Below are 19,202 nucleotides of genomic sequence, written 5' to 3'. Positions count from 1 at the left end.
CTCCCCTCTACTCCCCAGAGCATCTGTAACATCTGTCTTATATATTCATCTTAATTGTCTGCTACTACTGATAGTTTCTTTCCCCATCCACTTTTTCAAAGCCTTAGTTCTCTGCTTTTAATTTCCCAGCACTTTCACAGTGAGGCTTACATGTGACAGACATATGCACCAGTGTTTGGCTGCCAAATGTCAGAATCACTGCCGATAATCAAAGTGAACTATACTTTAACTAGAAAAAAAGAGACTGGGTGCTGTAATAATTTTGCTCAGGGAAAAGAAGACAAATGACCTCTTGCAGATAGATAGTCAATACAGTTTTACAAAGAATGTCACTCGCTGTCTTGTTGGGTGACATTCTTCCTTTCATCCCCATCTTTTTTTTAAACAATGACATTTTATCTTCATGCTTAGCCTCAATTTGTTCCATTTTTAACACTGTTCCTCCTTTGTCACTCCATCCTTGGTGACTTGAGTGGTGCCAGTTTGCTGAAGCTGCAGAACCTACAACAGAAGCCAACCTACAACCAGCTCATTATATGAAATGTCTTAATTAGCTTTGACCATACTACACAAAACCAATTCTGGCTTACCCACTCTGACATTAAATGTTGCTTCATGGTTTTGGCTACATCCTAAGCTGACCTGAAATGGGATTTCCATATATGTGAGAACCTTATGTTTTGTTTGTGCTGCCTGAAGAAAAATACAACATAAAATTATCCTTCTAGTTGTGTGTAAAACTGGCAGTCACACTTATTTTATGCAATCACGTGGCATCAGTTTAATAATTAAAAATATGGCACACTGTTTTCACCTGGTTTGATAAAGTTCATCTTCAGCACATTCTTACTGCCAATGAAACTTGTAACTAACACATATGTATTCTAGTAAACGTAGGAACAGTATGAAAGATCCTGCAGTGAAAATTATAACAACTTCCTCTTGTGAAAACAAAGTTTCCTTGCTTGCTTAAACTATTCCACTCTTCATTGTGACACAAAGAACAGAGAAAGAGGTCTCCATAAAAGATAACAGATCTTCCTGTGGGTGGGGGAACATGGCATCTACCAATTAATATATACCCAGGTTTCAGAGTGATATATGAAGGTGGCTTCAACAATGAAAACGGGAGGTTGTCCCTGTTAGAATTTGAGTGCGGGACTGGGTAGGTAGTTAAGGTAGTTAAAAGAATGTAAAATATTATCTGTTTCCAATTCGTTTAAAAATTGCTCTCAAGGGTTGAGCGTCGGCTTTCTCAGCAGGGCATGAACAAGTAGGGTTACAGTTCCACTTCTGTGTTTGACTTTGTAGAGTTTTTGGTTCATTACGTTTCACTCATTTCACTTCTCAGACATGTATTTCAATCATCCTAGTCCTAATATAGGTATAGTTGTAATCATTTATTTTTTCAATTTTGTCAGGAGAACTGTCCATTCAAACCACTCAATCTTTCAGCAGAACCACAACAGGGCAGATAACTTGGCTAGCTGGTAGCTATCAAGAACTCTGTTAACATCAATCAGTATTAAGACACAGGGGGAAGATAAGGATCTGTATCTCTCAATGAGAACTGAAGTACAAATATGTTCAATTAGGCACGAAACCTATCACTGCATGTTCTCATGCATTTATCAACTCAACGATTAACTATACTCTTCAGAGCAATTCCATTGTCCCTGCATTTAGTTTTCACAAAGCCGCCTTTTTAAATCCTTCTCCCCCTTAATGGCTTAGGTTTGCAGCAGCTTGGTGGAAGAGGACCCTTTAACTCTAAAATGCGTAGGAAGATTACTTTTAATTCCAAGAAGCCTAAATGAGTTCAGAGAAAAAGGGCTGGCAGAGGAGCTACAGAAAAGCAAACCCCAGTCTCCTTTTACTGGCCTTTTAATTTTGACCATCCTCCGCCTGACTACAGGAAAACACTGCCAAGAGCTAAAGCGGGCCCCAGCGGATGCGGACGAGGCCACGGCCGGTCCCCCTGCCCCCCCCCCAGTCTAGCAGAGCACCCCGACGGGTCGGCCCCGCACCGAGCTGCAGCGGGACTCCCCTGCCCGCGCTGGCGGGTGGCAGCGAGGCCGCTCCGCACCCGCTGCGGGCCCGTCCGCCTCCGGCCCCGCCGCGGGAACGGCTGCTCCCCGCAGCCCGCGAGCAGGGGCGCGCTGCCGAGGGGCGGCTCCGTGTGCGGCGGCTCCGCGGGAGGCTGCCCCGGGCTCCTCTTTCTCCTTTCCCCCCGCGTTAATTCTCCTCCGCCCCCGCAGCCTTCGCGGAGGCGGGCGGGTGCCTGGCGGTCCCGGCTTGCGCGTATGCGGTGTGTGCATACATATATGTATGTGTGCTACATATACGGGCGTGCGTGTATGTCTCTCCGACCTGCTAGTTAACCTCTATCATTTCAGCGCAGCCCGACGGGGAGGGCGATGCTTGCGGGGTGGTCTCCAGCGGGGCACCGTGTGCTGCTGCGAGAGGCCCGGGCGTGCGGGGGTGGGGGAGGCCCCCGCAGGGCTTTAGGGAGGCGGGGGGGACACCCCACAGACCCCTCTGCTGCCTTTGTGCCCCCGCCTTGTCCGAGGCAGCTGGGGAGAGCGGGGCTCCCTGTGCTGCGGTGCGGGGCAGGGGCCGCGGAGCCGTGGCCCGATCTGGGGGCTGGGAGGCGGCGGGGAGCAGGTCGCGCCCGCACCGGCAGCGCCCCTGCCGCGCCAAGCCCGCCTGGCCCAGCGGCAAAACCGGCACCGAATGCCTTCCCAGCGCGGGGCGATGTGTGCCCTCCCTGGCGAGCGGCCAGCCGGACCCAGGCACGCAGCCAGGAGGAACGTCAGCCGGGGAAGCTGAGCAGGAGCGGAGGCTCCCTGAGGCGGGAGGGGGCTGACAACTTTCCCGCCTGGGCGCGGGGTGCAGCCGGCACCGCGGCTCCTCAGGACCGGGGAGAGCTCCGCGAGCTCCGGGCGAGCGCGCCCCTGCGCGGCCTGGGGGCACACCGCCGCCCCCCGGCGGGCCGCCAGCTCCAGCGCCTCCAGCAGCGCCGAGGCCGGAGGCGCGCTGCCCCCGCCCGCCGGGGGTCGCCGGCCGCCGGGCGCGGTGCAAGGGCCCCGCTCCCCCGGCGGGCCCCGCCGAGGCTCTCGCTGCCCGCGTCAGGCGTCCCCCGGCGCGCCGCGGCGCCGCCCGCTCACACCGCTCCGCCGCGGGGGCCGGCCCTGGGGGAGGGCTGCGCGTCACCGGATCTCCTGGCGCCGGCAGCGGGGCGGTGTTACGGAGCGCCCCGGGAGCGGCGGGGGGGCGGGCGGGGGTCCCGGGCGGGGCGGGCATCGCCGCGGCTGGCTGCGGCCGCGGTGGCGCGCCGCCTCGCCTCGCCTCGCCTCCTCTCGCCTCGCCTGGCCGCTCGGCGCCGCGGAGGGGCGGCGCTGCCTGCCCGCACGCCCCCGCCCGGCGCCCCCGCTCCGTCTCCAGGAAGGGCGCGGGGAGCCCCACGCTCCCCCTCGGCGCGGCGGCGGAGTTTGAGCCGGTGGCGGCGGCTGGGTGCGATGCCGTGTTAGCCGGCGGGCAGCCCCCGAGGCAGCGCCGGCGGGAAGTGGCGCCAGTGGCCGGGGCTGTGGCTGGCACCATGGGCACCGGGCTGGGGGGTGCGGCGGCCGGGCTCCCTGCGCGTTCCGGATGAGCCCGGAGATGTGCCGGCGCCCTGTGGAAGTATTTTGGAAATAGCGGTCCGAGGAGGACGGGCGGCACAGCGTCTCACCGGCTGGGAGGAGGTCGTCCGGCGGCGGTGTACAGGCAAGTAAGTGCTCCTCTGCCGCCCTCTTCGCTGCGTTACCTTCGGCTCGAGTGACTTTTATTTTGTGCAGCTGTTGGTCGCCCGCTCCCGGTTTGGAGGGAGGATGGTCGGCGGCGCCAGCGGCCGTTTTCAGGCGCAGAGGTGCGGGGGGTGGTGGCGGGGGCTGCAGGGCGCCCCGCTCCAACTCTGCCCGAGCCGGCCGCGGGGACGCGGCGCCCAGCCGGGGGGGAGCGCGGCGTCCCGCTGCTCGCTCTTCGTCCGCGGTGAGAGATGGTGCCTTCCTACAGCGTTAGGATAAAATGCCTTCTCCTTTGTGCTGAGCTGTAACTAAATTGCAGGAGTCTTAATTGCTGTCCATCTGCGCTTCTTGTAGGAGAGAGGCAGGGTGCGTGTTAACCTTTGAGACCCCCTTTTGGATTAAGGTAGTGAACCCAGAGTTTACGTTTGTGCCTTTAACTTTCTTGTGCCCTACCTGGTGAGTTTCTTTGAGGTGCTTTTGCCGTGACGATATGGTTTGCCCAGCCTTGTTTGTTTTGCTTACTTTTTAGCCTGTGGATATTTATGACTGTACTTGACATTGCAATGCAACAAAAAGTTGACTGTGATTTACTTCAGTCTGTGGAGTACAGGTTGTAGGCAGGGGACTAATTCTGCTCTCGAAGGAACTCTGCTTCAAAGGAGGAGGCCCATGGGGCTGTAATCTCTTGCTAAAAACTCAGAGAGCTCGGATCAGACCTGTCACACCGCAAAGAATGAATTCTCCAGTTCACCTTTCAGTGCTGATAGCGTGTTAGCCAAGAAGCCTTCCCATATCTATGAAACACCCGTCTCTGAAACTCAGGGGATAGAGATGTAAATTCTGGGCAGGTTTGAGAGAAGACAGAACTTCAGACAGTTAATTAAGTTTGCTTTTATTGATTTCCTTGGTGTGCTCTGTATGAGCCTGAAAACGACAATCTTTTACAGTGACCTTGATGTGCATTCTGTTCTAACATGAAAGCAGCGCAGAATAAAAGCATTTACACAGATTTATAACCAAGCTCTGACATTTCACTAAGAGCTCAGCCAGTTCCAGTGAACGTGGTAGTTTCAGCAGAGGCACTGGGCATGGTATGTGTGTAGGAAATAAGTTGGGGAAGTAACTTGCTAATGGTGCTGGAAGTTGCAGTGTTGGGAGGCATATGCTCCTGCAGAAGTGTCACTGTGTGTGAAATGTTTATTGAGTTTTGGATATTTCGTTTTCTGATGACAGAGATCTGTCACGAAAGGGGTGTTTGGGTGTGCGTGGCGGTCTCAGCTCCCCGGGTTAATATACTTTGATTTGTCAGTAGCAAGGGATATTTTTTATGCACTGAAATACACATTTTTGCATAGGGGCAATAATGACATAATAAGATCAAAAGATGTTGGGATGTCAGTGTGGTGAACATGTAACTAACTCAAGTTTATAGCAGAAAGATAAAGTAAGCCTAGCCTTTCCCATAATGGTGGATAGAGATCACTGTGGGTAACTGGCTGAGGGGAGTGTCATTTGTTTCAGTGCAGTTTATGGGGAGTGTTCCTGTGGTTCATATTTCTGACTCCCTGAAGATACTGTGAAAGACAGTTAGAATAACTGTTACTAGACTGTGGGACCCAAACCTATCCATTACTTAAAACACTCAGCTGCTTCTGTGTCATATCAAAAAAGGACAGTTTTTAGCAAAGTCTGACTGTGGTTTTACTGTAGTAATTCCTTCCTCTGTTGCAGAGTGGCAGGCTTTCACTAGGCATGTGCAACGGAGATCATAAAACACTGAAGCATGCACTGATCGGGAATTCTTTTGGGCTATATATTACATCCAAGGTTCCACAATTAGCATAAATAACTGCTTATACCTGATAATATAAATAAATGGGTTTTAAAAATTGTATTAGCTTTGTCACTTCTGATACGTGTTACAGAGCCCTTTTCTTCCCTTTCTTTTTAGTCTTGCAAACTAATCTAATGCTATACTCGCTCTTTGCCTGGAGAGGAAGAAAACATAATTTAATGATGTATCATTTGGCTTTTGCAGTGTCTTGTCCCCTAGCTATGAGATAATCTAATGAAGGTCCCCATCACTGAATTAAAGAACATGGTGCTCTAGACTTTCACTTACAGCCAGGTTTTCACTCTGTTACGTGGCCAAAGAACCGATTTTTCACGCGGTCTGATAGAAAAGAGGAAACACTTTTTTTTCTCTCTCTCCTGTTAGAAGCTTGAAAAGAAAGGGGGAGGTAAGACCTGAGGTGTTTAAGGATATAATTATAAACAATGACTTTTAAGATATTAATCAAGACCCTTTATCTTCATATATTTTCTTTATATTTTACTTGGTACTTGTCAGAAAGGCTTTCTGTGTATTTATATTTCAGTTTAAAATGTGTGTAGTTCTTAAATTTAAAAATTCAGGAGTGGCCGTCATACAGTAAGGCTACTCTGGTATCCTTCTTAATGTTCTGTATCCCTGATTGCCTGTATCTTTTGAATTGGAGATTTCCAAAGTACAGTATATTCAACTTTATAGTATGCATTTTTATTTTAATACTATGCAAATCTCTTTAATAGAGAAGATTTTGACTTGAGTCAGAAACTTCAGGGCAAGCTCAGAGATTACTTTTCTTTTCATGTTTGCTCAGACATGCTGTTTGGCTTGTCAGGCATAACTTTAATGAACTGACAGAAAGACCTGTAAGCAAAATTAAACATATCAGCAGTTAAGCATGTTTTTTCTAGTCAGTCCAACACAATTGAGTTGGGTTTTCCTAAACTGATATTAAGACAACCAAACAAAGAAACAAACAAGACCCTGTAGTCAGCCCTCAGTTCTTCCCTCTCAAGTGCTCAGGTAAGTACCATTTCTTCATGCTTGTAATTTAGTGGTCCTTGTGCCTGAGCTACTAGGAAAACTGTGATACTGTCAGTATTTCTAAGTGCTAGTCATTGCTAGGTCTGCTTTCATGCATTGTTAAAAAGGTAAGGAATTGCAGTGAATGATAGGAAATGTCAAGTGGATTTAATGTGTAGTCTTTCTTGGCTCTTCTCATGGCTGTGCTTTCAGTTCAGGTTTCTGGGGATAGGACTGAATGTGGGTGGGTTGAATTTCAATTTGGGTCTGCTGCATCAACATTTACCTCTGGCAATATGCTGTGACATTGGCTCAGCATGATTACACAGTTGACCTTCTGTATTTGCCCTGAGTTTTACCTACCAGAAGTGGAAGAGCCAGAAAGGCTTACTGTTGTTGTGGCCAGCCTAAATTTTCTGCATTCATGTTGCAGATCACAGGAAGGTAAGAAAGCACTCGTTAGGAAAAAAAAAACACAAACAACCAACCCCCCCCAAACCACTAAACCCCGCCACAAAACAGATCACGCTTGAAAGATATAGCTCTGGTCAACACCAGGAAATGCAGTGGAGAGACAGCCAGTGAAATTCACAGATATATTTAATTATCTAAGGCAGATATTATTGCCCATCTTGAGAGACTGAGTTAGTAGGTGATGTTTCTACTCCTTATGAAGAAGCTGAGCTACGTGATATGGAAACAAAGCTTTTTTCCACTGCGCACTTCAAATGTGGCTGTCACTGTCGTTTGGGACTCTGGGCCTTAGCTTCAGTAATTAGCTTGAGTCGGCCAAAAGAGGTGGAACGCTCGGTTGTGTGATGAGTCTGGTGGTGCAGGGGCCAAGGGCTGGGTTGCTTTCTGGGGACTTGTTCTCTTCAATTTATTAAAGTAATGAGTAGAGGGAAACTCATCAAGAAGAGTGCTTGGGATGAGATTAATTTAATTACTTCTTCTCCAGTTTATTTTGGGTAGTCTTGGACAGAAGTTCTTCACTGTGATACTGATGTGAGAGTAACAGTAGCTTGGAGTTAAATATGTGTAATTGTTCTAAAAGATGGAGTTGGGGTTTTCATGCAAGGCCAAAACATGGACAGATGATACTGCTGGAGAAGGTTTGTGCTGCCACTCAGGTATTCAGAATGACTTTAATAGTAAGATGTGGATGGATGCCAGGAACTGAACAGGGCTGAACATAGTCTTGCCCCGAGGGTGGAAGTGAATGTTCCTGGAGTGGAACAAGCCCTGGAGTAGAGCAAAAGTCCCACACTGCTGCTCGCAGGGTGCTTTTCAACAGCCATTGAAATTCCTGTGTGAGATGTGGTTGAGCTAAAGGCACTGATGTTTCACTGCTTTAATACTGGCACTGGTACTGAGTCTGTGAAAGAATTCATGGCTGCAGAGGTGCCGTGAGTGCAATTGTTGGCTCAATGGATTATTCTGCAAAGAATTATCATCTAGATCTCATCTCAAGAGTGTTGGATTTTTCATTTTTTTCCTATGTAGTATTTGTTACTTGCTGTTAGATTTGGGTGTTCCTTCCCTGGTCTGGTGAGATTTTGGTTCAAACGTGTGCTTTTAAAGCTGATGGCGTCAAGCACTTCTGAAGTGTTCCTTGCTTAGAGCCTCTGAGATAACGTTGTCAGAGGAGGAACAGTTTATTCATGGCATTGCTCTAAAGTTTGGGTTTATTGTATTTTTTGTTCATCCTCAATGTTTTTTTTTTCCAAATACTGGACAGTGTACTGCATTTCTTGTTGAAGACGTTAAGTAACTTTTTAAGTAAAGTTTGTATTGCTTTTGTCAAATTATTTATATTGATTTATATTTAACTGTGAGAAAAGGCAGTTAGAATAAAACAAAATACATTTTTCCCTCCACCTGTTGTATTATATTTATTTAAAAGAATACGGCTATCCATAAAGAAGTAAGAATGGGAGTGCTATTGATGACATTCTTCCCCCCCCCCCCACCTTTCTGTCAGAAACTAAAGGGAATTTGAAATCGTCCTGTATAGATGACAGTCTGACAAGTGATAGTAATCCTACCGTCTGACTTTCTTAGTGTAAAGACAGTTTTGCTATTTTTATTTAGTTTAGTGTAAAGAATGTCAATGATTTCAACAGGTATATTCTAAGACCTTGGAAATATTTTCAAAATGTTATATTCATAGATAATATAGTTGTTAATATTTGCCTTACTGTAAAGCATTGATTCTTAATTACAGGATTGTTTCAGCAATTCTTTTTATGAAATGCTTTACTGTTTCTAAATATATCTTCATTCAGAAAAATTATGTGAGACAGCTTTTTCTAGTCGCTCTACATAGCAAAGTATTTTGATTGACTATTTTAACAGTTGTGAAGAATGAACTGTATGTTTCAGCTTCTGCAACACAAATGGACATTGATTTTCTTTGGCTTGCTTGTGACCCCTATAGAAGTAAAGCCATTAGAATTAGGCTTGTAAAAGAACTCTCTGCTCTCTCTCCTGTAATTTTATATATATTATAATCAGCTTTTGAGAATTAATCTGTGCTAATAAGATTTTTACAAGTGAAAAAGGAGGGGAAAATCATCAGCTCTACAGTTGTCTTGCAGCTCTAGGTTTCATCACACACAGCTGTCTGCCTGTATCCATTTCTGGTTGGTATCACAGCTGTATGTGCCTGGATGCAACAGAATTCACAAACACTTCCTCACACAACTGTTTTAGTCAGTTATTTAATGAAAAACATTTTTGTGGCAATATAAGGGTTTGGTACATGCAGAGCAGTTGTTGTCGTGCAAGAAAACAACACTGATGCTTGTGTTCAGCTCTTCACTGAAGAAGACAGGTTTTGAGTAAAAATCAGCATCAGATTGTCTGTGTCTCTGTGGGGTTTAACATTTGGAGTGCTTTCATTCTCATTCTGTGGGTTATGTGGTTTGCTTTTTTATGAAATAACTTTATGAACACAGAACATAATATATAATAAAAAGTAGTCTTTTCAAAATCAGCGTTAGGCTTTAATAACATGGAGGGATGGATGTGAAAGCAAGGCGGGGTTACCATTCTGAGGAGCGGTTAACACGTTATGAATGGAGCATGACTGGCCTCTGCCAGGGGTGCACTTAGGGGCAGGGCTCCCTGTCCGCAAACTAAGCAACTCTTTTAACGTAGAGTGCAAAAATAACTATTCTGTTGCTTTTTCAGCTGAAGTAACTTCTCTGTCAGATACAGTGACATTTGTGAAGAAATTTTACTGGAGGAAGCCTACTGTAATTGTGCTAGATATTTCCAAGCAAAATATATAGAAATCATGACAGCATCTGATGATGATCACCTCTGGCTTTTCTTTAGCTTGATGAGATTAGGAAGGACCACCCTGGAAAATTGAATGTACAAATGGAGAATTTCTTTCTACACCATGTCATTACACTTTTCAGCTAGTTAATTTTTAAGCTCTGTAATAATGTTTCATCATATGCTTCTTTTCACAACTGTTTTATGCAGTTGTGAGGTTGTCTGAGCTGTTTTCTTGGGATGTCTTAATTAAAATTACTTAAAGTTCAGTTTATTAATCAGTTATATACAGCAGTTTTCTTTTTCACTACATTTAATAACCTATTTAATCTACTAAGAAGGAGCTGATCTTACTGATCAATGATTATACATTCTTTCTGTTGTATTATTATCCATGTTCTCAATGCTATTTATCATTGCAACGTTTTCTTGTTATTTAAAAAAACCCACCAAAATCTTCCTATTTTCAGATGGACTATATAAGTATTCATTGCATTCACTGATTAATAGAGAAATCCAGTCATTAACAGTTATTTGATATTGCCATTTATCGCTATGCATCTGCACAACAGGCCTTTTCATGTGCCTCATTGTCTCTTTTTTAACTTCTTCATGATATTACAGTACTTCTTACTGAAATGAAAAATCTCAAGGTTATTCTCAAGTATAGTTTTCCACATGTAGTACATTTGAATCCAATTGATTGCTTTCTCAAGTCTGAAATGCTGTAGTTTTCTGTGCTCTGCTTCTGTGTGTCTATAGTCAGCTCTTTATTGAGATTAGTATATTATTCATTATATACTCTGTGCTTACAGGACTGAGTCCATGACTTTCCCTTTTTGAAATCAGACTTGATTTTTACGTTTAGTTAACTCTTTGCTATTATATATTAGCTACAGTTGCCAAACTACAGAAAAAACATGCTTTTTTGTGAGAAAGCATTTTGGAAAATGGAAAAAGAAAATATTTGAGGACCAGGTCCCTGGCAAATTACCAGATCATCATTCAGCATCTACTGAAATTAATTGGACCTTTTTTGTTAAGTTCATACATTATATATGCACCCTTTTTTTTTCAGTGTTGGACAAGATTACTTAGATATTATTACTTCTAGTTATATTTTCAGATTTCAGTCCTGAACTAGCTCATTTTTGCCTAAAAGTGATAATTTGGTGTGATACAATGTTACTGTTTTCTTCAAGGAAATAAAGGATTGAGGATATACTTCGACTATGTAGAGAATTATATTTAGGGCATAGACTATTACACTGTAGACCTAATTGAGTCATGTTTGGGGAGCAGAAAGCCTGCTTGGTCCAATCAGTTACCCTGCCATGGAATCACAGAACCATAGAATAGTTTGGGTTGGAAGGGACATTAAAGACCATCTAGTTCCAAACCCACCCCCACCCCCACCCCCCCCTTCCCCCTTGCCACGGCAGGGACACCTTCCACTAGACCAGGTTGCTCAAAGCCCCATCCAGCCTGGCCTTGAACACTTCCAGGGATGGGGCATCCACAGCTTCTCTGGGAAACCTGTTCCAGCGCCTCACCACCCTCACAGTAAAGATTATTTTCCTGGGTATCTAACATACATCTACTCTCTTTCAGTGTAAAACCATTACCCCTTGTCCTATCACTACACTCCCTGATAAAGACTCCTTCCCCATCTTTCCTGTAGGCCCCCTTTAGGTACTGGAAGATCACTATAAGGTGTCGCTGGAGCCTTCTCTCCTCTAGGTTAAACAACCCCAACTCTTTCAGCCTGTCCTCACAGAGGAGGTGCTCCAGCCCCCTGATCATTCTTGTGGCCCTCCTCTGGACCCGCTTCAACAGGTCCATGTGTTTCTTGTACTGAGGACTCCAGAGCTGGAGACAGTATCCCAGGTGAGGTCTCATGAGAGCTGAGTAGAGGGGGAGAATCACCTCCTTTTACCTGCTGGTCGTGCTTGTTTTGATGCAACCCAGGATATGGTTGGCTTTCTGAGTTGTGAGCATACATTGCTGACTCATATTCAGTTTTTCATCCATCAGTATCCCCAAGTCCTTCTCTGCAGGGCTGCTCTGAATCCAGTCATTGTCTAGCCTGTATTCAAGTTTGGGATTACCCTGACCCACGTGTAGGCCCTTGCACTTGGCCTTGTTGAATTTAATGAGATTCACACTTAACTGAATATTTTCTCTAAAAAAGCTGATAATGTGCCAGAGATCATGATCTTAATGTAACTGCTGTATGACTACTGCTTTTTACCATAAGTAAGATGGGGAGTTCTGCAAAGAAGGAATGATACTAACATGTGGATTGGTTGATATCTCTGGTTAAGGAAAAAGTGTGTTATACAGGGAGAGAGAGGTATTCCTCAAATTCTTGTTAGACAGGTAAAGCAAGTTTGGGGGTGATGGTAAAACAAAGTGTTTTAAATATCAGAGGTTTGATCCTTGAACAAATGCTTTGTTAAAATGAAGACTCCCATCCAGTGTGACTGAATGGCCAGCACTGGGGGAACCCGTCCAGTTCTGAGAGGGTCATCAGGCAAGGGACCTGAATCTCTCCCCTCAGCCTCCAGACTTCGCAGCTGAAATGTTTGGAAGAAAGTATGGGATGTCAGTATTGGAACAGTGGAGAAGGACTCTTGCGGCATTTTTTGTTAGCTCTTGTTCTTAGTCTTGCGAAACCAGTAGATTCAAGACAGCCTGTTTTTGTGTAGGTAGTGAATCAGGGGGATCTGGACAAGCTCCTGTAAAGCTAGGAGAACAGATTTAAGGAATTTGCAGGCTTGTACAGCTTCCTGCTAAGCTCCTGACACCCAGTGATGTTCAGGATTGCATGATGCTGTGTTTTAGGAGAAAAGTTTTTCTCCGGTCAATACAGACCAACACTTTTGCAGGAGGCAGTCCTCATAATATGGCACCTGCTTCATCACCTTACGTGATTTTCTAACAAACTTTTCTTACAAGAGTGTTTGCTACAGTTGATGCAAACACGAATGCCTTTTGATGGTTTTATTCTGTGTTCAGTTTCAGGAGATGTTTATATTCTTAAACATTATGAAGAAATGAGATGCCTGCCTATTCTAAAAAACTGTATCAGAGAAGAATCACCTAAGTTTTCTACTGGGTAGCAGCAGGGAGAGATTAAGACCTGATCTGAAGTACTGCGTGAGAAATATGTACAGACTTAGTGTGCTCTCTAGTACTGAAAGGGTAAGTTACAATAACTTGTCACAAACAATCACAGTCAGGAACCTGCATGTGCAGGTGAACATACCTATATGTGCTTTCGTAGGAGAAGATGCAGTTCAGCTGCTGACCTTAGACAACATATTTCTTTGTGCAGAGAGAGACAGCACCTTTAACAGCAATTCCTCACCCTAGCTGTGCATACCATGGCAGAGCCAGGAGGTATTCTTTGAATCTCAATAGTGAAACTGTAAAGAAACCTGTAAGTATATTTTCCATCTTTTTTAAAGGAATTAGTTTCAATAAAGCTTTTCTTATGTCAGTGAAATGTTTATGAAGTAGAGCAGAACCTTGTAATGGCATACAGTGGTTTATGAAGAGCATTAGTAATGACCATTCAGCAGATAGAATGACAAACTCTTTAAGTGTTAAAAGATGCAGATATAATGTTCATACACAGCAGCTGTTCGTTAGAGAGAATGATAGTAGGTATTCAAGGATACTGATAGGGAACTCTGCTGTTTTCACTCTGGGGTTTTTTTTTTTTTCTACCTTTTACTCTCAGGAGCATAGAATGACATAAAAATGACATAGTTACTGCATGGTAGTACTGACCACTATATGTATAAAGCAGTATGCCTTCTATACATCTCTTTGATGGCCACAGGACTGGAAGCCTGAAATCACCAGTAGCTGGGATTCTGAACACCTAAATAGACTGTTTGAAAGAAGGCAGAAAAATACAGTGGGTTTGCTTTTGCGTTCTTTATGCCGTGATAGATAAAGAATATTTACGACCTTTGAAAAAAGGAAAAGGTGAATAGCTGCATTTCTAGACAAAGCAGAGAGAGAACTGCATGAAAGACAGAAGCAATGTGTTGAATGAGAGAGCTGCTGTTTATGTTCTTGAGGGGAAAGTTGTGCTTCCCAAGACTGTAATTGTTCAGTAATGTTCAGAATTATGTCTTTGAAATATGGACCTGCTAGTCATGCAGAAAAGTTCTGCCAGAAGCACGTTCCCTGTTCCTATGGGAAATGTCTGGGAAAGATTGCATCTGTGTCATTGCTCTCCAAAAGTCCCATTAAGTTTCCTGTATTTAAAGCAGGACCTCATGCATGGTTGCACCCTTAGATGGACCACTGACTTCTGCAGGTCCATTTGGGGATGTAGTTGAGATGCTCTGGTTCTTCTGGTGATCTGAGATTGGCCTTTTAGTGCACAAGAAGCAAAATCGAAATTGGTGAGATCCTCAGGCTGTCTCATGTTTGAAGAGATGTAAAAGTGGCTTCATCAAGATTTCTTTTCCTTTTTGCTCTGCAGTGTATGTATATACATATATTTCTGGCTCAAGATGAATGTTGCGAGAAATTGGGCTTCTTAACATACCTGTTCTTATAATAGACTCTAGAGTGCTCAGACGTCTGTGGAAACTAAGCCAAGTTATGGACCTCACTTCACAATTCTAATTTCCTTAGGAAAATTGTCTGGGCACCTTCCTTTCCAGCAAGTAGAGCTGGAACAAATAGCTGGAACCACCTCTAAAGGCAACTGTAAAAGTGTAAAATTAAGATTGTGAGCTTTCTAAATACTAATTCTTCTTCAGAGAATGTAGATGAGGAGGAGGCTGCTTTCATGGATGAAGTGTCAATATTACTTCAGTTACAAAGCGATACACAAGATTAACTTACATTCCTCGTTTTATGACAGTAGAATTATCTTTTCTGGATGGCAAGAATTTTAGATCTTCCTACATATAGAATCTCTCTCTGCAGGCATTTAAGGTGCTGAATAAATCTCTGCACAAAAGCTCACAAAAAACATGCAATACTTTGAAGTTTTGCAATTACAGCTAAATGTCACTTTCTGCAGGTTTATGGGATGTTAATAGCTGGAGATGCTACTGCAGGGAAGGCTAGCCCTTTATTTTTAAAAATACACATCTGTAGTAGTAACCTGTATTTATGAGTGTATAAACTGGCCTGCTGTGTGTTCAAAACCTATGGTTTTGCCCAAAACACACATATGTTTGTTCATCAAAGCTTTTTGTTAGCTTAAAAGGAAGGTTTAAATACATAAATAACATCTTTTCCTTGAAAGATGTTTTTTAACACCATCCATCTGAAATATACTCTTGTACTTAGAAATTGTGAGAAACAACCTGAAAATATGCTTTGAAGTACCACAGAGCAATGCTAAACATCAAAATTATGGTCGTTTACACAAGTCAATTGTTTTCACGACACTGGGGCACATGTGGGATGCAGTTTGGGGCCAGACTGGCCCTTTAGAGTTTTAGACTATGCAGACAAATCCAGCATAGTGGGTGCATATGCAAGATGCTCTGAATTGGGAGTAACTGTATATACCAAAACCACCAACCTGTGCAGCCTTTGATTTAGGATGAGGGTCCCTCTAGAATCTGCAAGTCAAGCCTCCAGAGTGATGTTTAAAAGTCTATAATAAAGGGAAGTAAAAATCAATAAACATGCAATTTATAAATATAGTTGTTATTTATAAAGATAATGTGGTGCATTACGTGCAGCAGGTATCTGAAGTGAAGGATACTGCTGCTCATAGTCGGAAGGATCCTCAGTCCTGTAGCTTCTGGAATGGAGACACTGTGTGTAGTTCTCTGTATAGAGAAGTGGTTCTTAGGATGATCCTCATGGCAGTTGTACTGCTGATTTCCCTAGCAGCCTGCACGTGCTTGCTTTGAGCATGGTGCCGGTGTTTTGTAAGAGCATGACAGGCACAATGCGTGACTGAATCAGATCTGTCTTCCTCGACCACGGAGAGGATGATCTTCCACCGCAAGCTTAGCTTTCATCAGTCTGGGAAGTCTTTGATTTACTGAAATATGCAAGGCAGCTTCTAAAGTGCGAAATGATTTATGTATATGATGGTTCCTTCTGTGTGAGTAGCTACCTGGTGTCTGGAGCCTTGCTGGAGTGCTCCTGTTAAAAAGAAGGTAGAAGATGCTTATCATAGGTTGCTGCAGTGGCACCCTTTTTCTTTACAAAGATTGGACATAATATTTCTGTTACAGGTCAGTGAACATGCTGCAGATAGTTGCTTGTGACAAAACCCAATTTTTGGGTAAGTGTTCTGTTCCACAAAGCTTGGGCTGTTTCTTCTCACTACCATGGCTGACACGATGTCTCTTCCAGTCTCCCAATTTGCTAGTTGTGGCCCATCAAGCCTTTAACTCCTGTGTTTGCAGTCACTCAGCACCAGGAGGGCCACGCATTAGTGGCTGTCTTCTTGGGTGGTAGCTTACAGGAGAGCGCATGATTAGTTGTGGTCATTTATGAGATTCACAGTTCTAGGACTGACTTGCTCAAAACCATGAGATCTGCAGCATAATAATCCTATATTGGCATGATACGATGATATAAAAGCATGTTGATACAATGATATAAAAGTATGTAATTGAAAGAAGAAATGGTAAGTGGAGAACATTTCTTTGTTGTTCAGGCATACAGCAGTGATCGTAGATGTTGCCTCTGAGGTACAAGGTGCTACCAGAAGTAAAAGTGACTTGAGTTACAAAGGCTGTTATCAACTAATTTGTAAAACTTTAGGTGTAACGTTTGTTTCTATTTCTGGTTACTGGTATGCATATACAGATAATATATTTCTCTTAAATTGCTGTAGCGTTTAATTTTTGCTTTTCAAATAACTTTTCCCTGAAGGGATGACAAAATTGGTAATTTGAGTGCAGCTCATTCTAATATTTTTGAGGATGGTCCCTAGTCTGAGATTCACATACATGATTCCCTCACCCCCACCCCCCGGTATTTGTTATGTCCTTTACAGACTTACCATTTGACAGCGTATGTTTCTAACATAAGTGTGTGTATACATGTGTTTGTAATAGATAAATGTCTATATATGTGTGTTAAATATGATACAGTAAATGCTTGCCAGTCTTGATAGCCCTGAAATTTGGAAATCTATAATAAAAACATCTTTGGTCATGACAATGGTCACATTATGTGGCTGGATGCTCTTGTGGCTTCTTTTACATCTACATAAAGTACACGGTAGCCTGTGCTTGTACAGGGCTTGACACTCTTTCATAGAATCATTTTAGGTTAGAAAAGACTTAAGATCATCAAGTCCTACTGTTAACCTGGGAGGGACTGCCATGTCCACCACTAAATCGTCTTTCTCACGCTGTGTACTCTCCTGAAATCTATTCAGAATCACAAGTGAGGATCATCTTCCTGGCCTGTTAAATCTCCTCTTTACATGCCTCTGCTGGTTCCTCCTCCCTCACATCAAGCTGAAGCTCTCTATTTTCAAGGGTTTCACTTAGTAAATCAGAGCATTAGGTGCTGTATTTAGCAGCTTACTGAGGTTTTTGTTCTTACCACCAGTCCACCACTATCTGAATTGCCAGTTCTGTCCCTTGAAATTTCCATAATACATATTTTTCTGTCCCATATGAAAGTACAAATGATGTACTTGAAAATCTGCTTTTATAAGGCCTCAGTTGTCATTTTACCTTCCACTAGCATACTTACAGATAGTTTTCATCTGAAACTGATTTCAAGGCTAAACAAGGTTTTTTCAGTGGTTTATTTTGAATAGTTTTATATGAACAGTGTTATATAATTCAGTGAGATCTTAATGCCCAATTTTTGAGTAGCTGAAATTTTGCCCTTTTTTTTTTTCATTTTTGTCCTGCTAATCCAATAATAGAATTTGCTTAATGTACTGTTGTGTATTAGAACATCCTGGCATAAAGCATGAAAACAGTGTTTCTTGTCTCAATAACTACACTTGACTATTTAATTTAAAACTATTTAAGATACATTTATTCAGTGAAATTGCAGATGCTTGATGTGAATGTTTTCAGAGATCTGCCTTTAGGCAGTACATACCAGACAAGGGCAGATTACCTGGCAGTTTACTTTCAGCTTGATAAAACATCCCTGTTTTGTTTATGGATGAGTCTGCAGCATTTGCTGGCAGTTGTGGCAATTGTTGGTGTTAGATTCCTTGGACTTAAACCGGTTTTCATTTGTTCAGCAACAGAAAACTCAGTGTCAAGAGCTTAGTTTAAAAATACAGGAAAAGGACTTAAGCATAAACAGCTTGATCAAATGAAATGACACGTATCAGGCTGAACGAACAGTGAATTAAAAAAAACCAACCCAGTGAATTAGTGAAGAGACATTTTACTCTTGAATCCAGACTGTGAAGTTGTGAAGTGTGGGGAGATCCAAAAAGAAGACGTGGATCCTGGTGTGTGCTGCACTGGCTCCTGCCCGAGTCCCGTTCAGGCTCAAGACATGAGGGGGAGGGCACTGAGCACTCAGGTCCAACAGTGCTGGATGGCTGCAAAGCTGACCTGCCTCCTCCCTTTGAAAACATCTCATTGTTTTTGTTATACTGCATGCTCTCTTCTTCAGACTTTGTAGTCCAAAAATAATGTAGGAAATGAGCGTGCTGTTGGAAGAAAGGAGTGGTGAACTCCTCTTAAATACAGTGAACCCGGGCTGGGAGGTGGGTTAATGGGTGGGCTTTGTAGGCTGATCAGAGGCTTTGTGAACAACTGATAGTTAAACCGGTCTATTATGACTTTTTTCAAATTGTCTTGTCTATAATTTAGTGGTATTTTATCCCAGACTTTTCTGTGCCTAATAGTTTTTGTTATTGAAGTTTAAGAACATTTCAAAACTGTAAGTTTTAACTTAAACCTACTTAGGTTGGCAGTGTTAAGTGTACGGCACAGAGCAGTGTCTCAGCAGTGAAATGGAACTTCTGAACTGGATTTACTCTGTGATCACCACATAGACTTGAGCAAGGCACATAAATTTCTTTTGGCTCGTTGATCCCATTTAGCTTAAATTCATACTTCGTGGACACACGGGTTAGTACTTTGAGACTTCATTAATGAATGGTTAAAGAAAGGTTTCTTTCCAGTAGTTAGAGATAGTGGACACATACAGAGTGATAGGTATTGATTTACATGCGGTTTTGGTTTCTCAAAGGATTTTGCATGATGCTGTAGCAAATTTCTGTTTACTTGAAGTCATTGATTTCTCTGATGTCTTATTACCTTTTGGAAGAACATTACATAAACCTGCAAAAATTT

The 19,202-nt window shown here is 43.3% G+C and overlaps 1 protein-coding gene across 2 annotated transcripts in view; it reads left to right on the top strand.

Annotated features, from left to right (window-relative positions):
* The first annotated feature begins 2,905 nt into the window (after nt 1–2,905).
* Nucleotides 2,906–19,202, top strand: part of SNTG1 (syntrophin gamma 1) — a 358,591-nt gene continuing 342,294 nt past the window's right edge. The window contains exon 1 of one of the 2 annotated variants that reach the window (XM_056333066.1): nt 2,906–3,765. The gene's annotated coding sequence lies outside the window, so the exon portion shown is untranslated. Of the gene's footprint in view, nt 3,770–19,202 lie in introns of both variants that reach the window. The other variant, XM_056333065.1, reaches the window with a different exon arrangement.

Source organism: Falco biarmicus, chromosome 3 (assembly GCF_023638135.1).
Source record: "Falco biarmicus isolate bFalBia1 chromosome 3, bFalBia1.pri, whole genome shotgun sequence".
Taxonomy (NCBI): Eukaryota; Metazoa; Chordata; class Aves; order Falconiformes; family Falconidae; genus Falco; species Falco biarmicus.
Note: the sequence above shows the minus strand (reverse complement) of the source record. Positions and strands in the feature narration are given on the sequence as shown.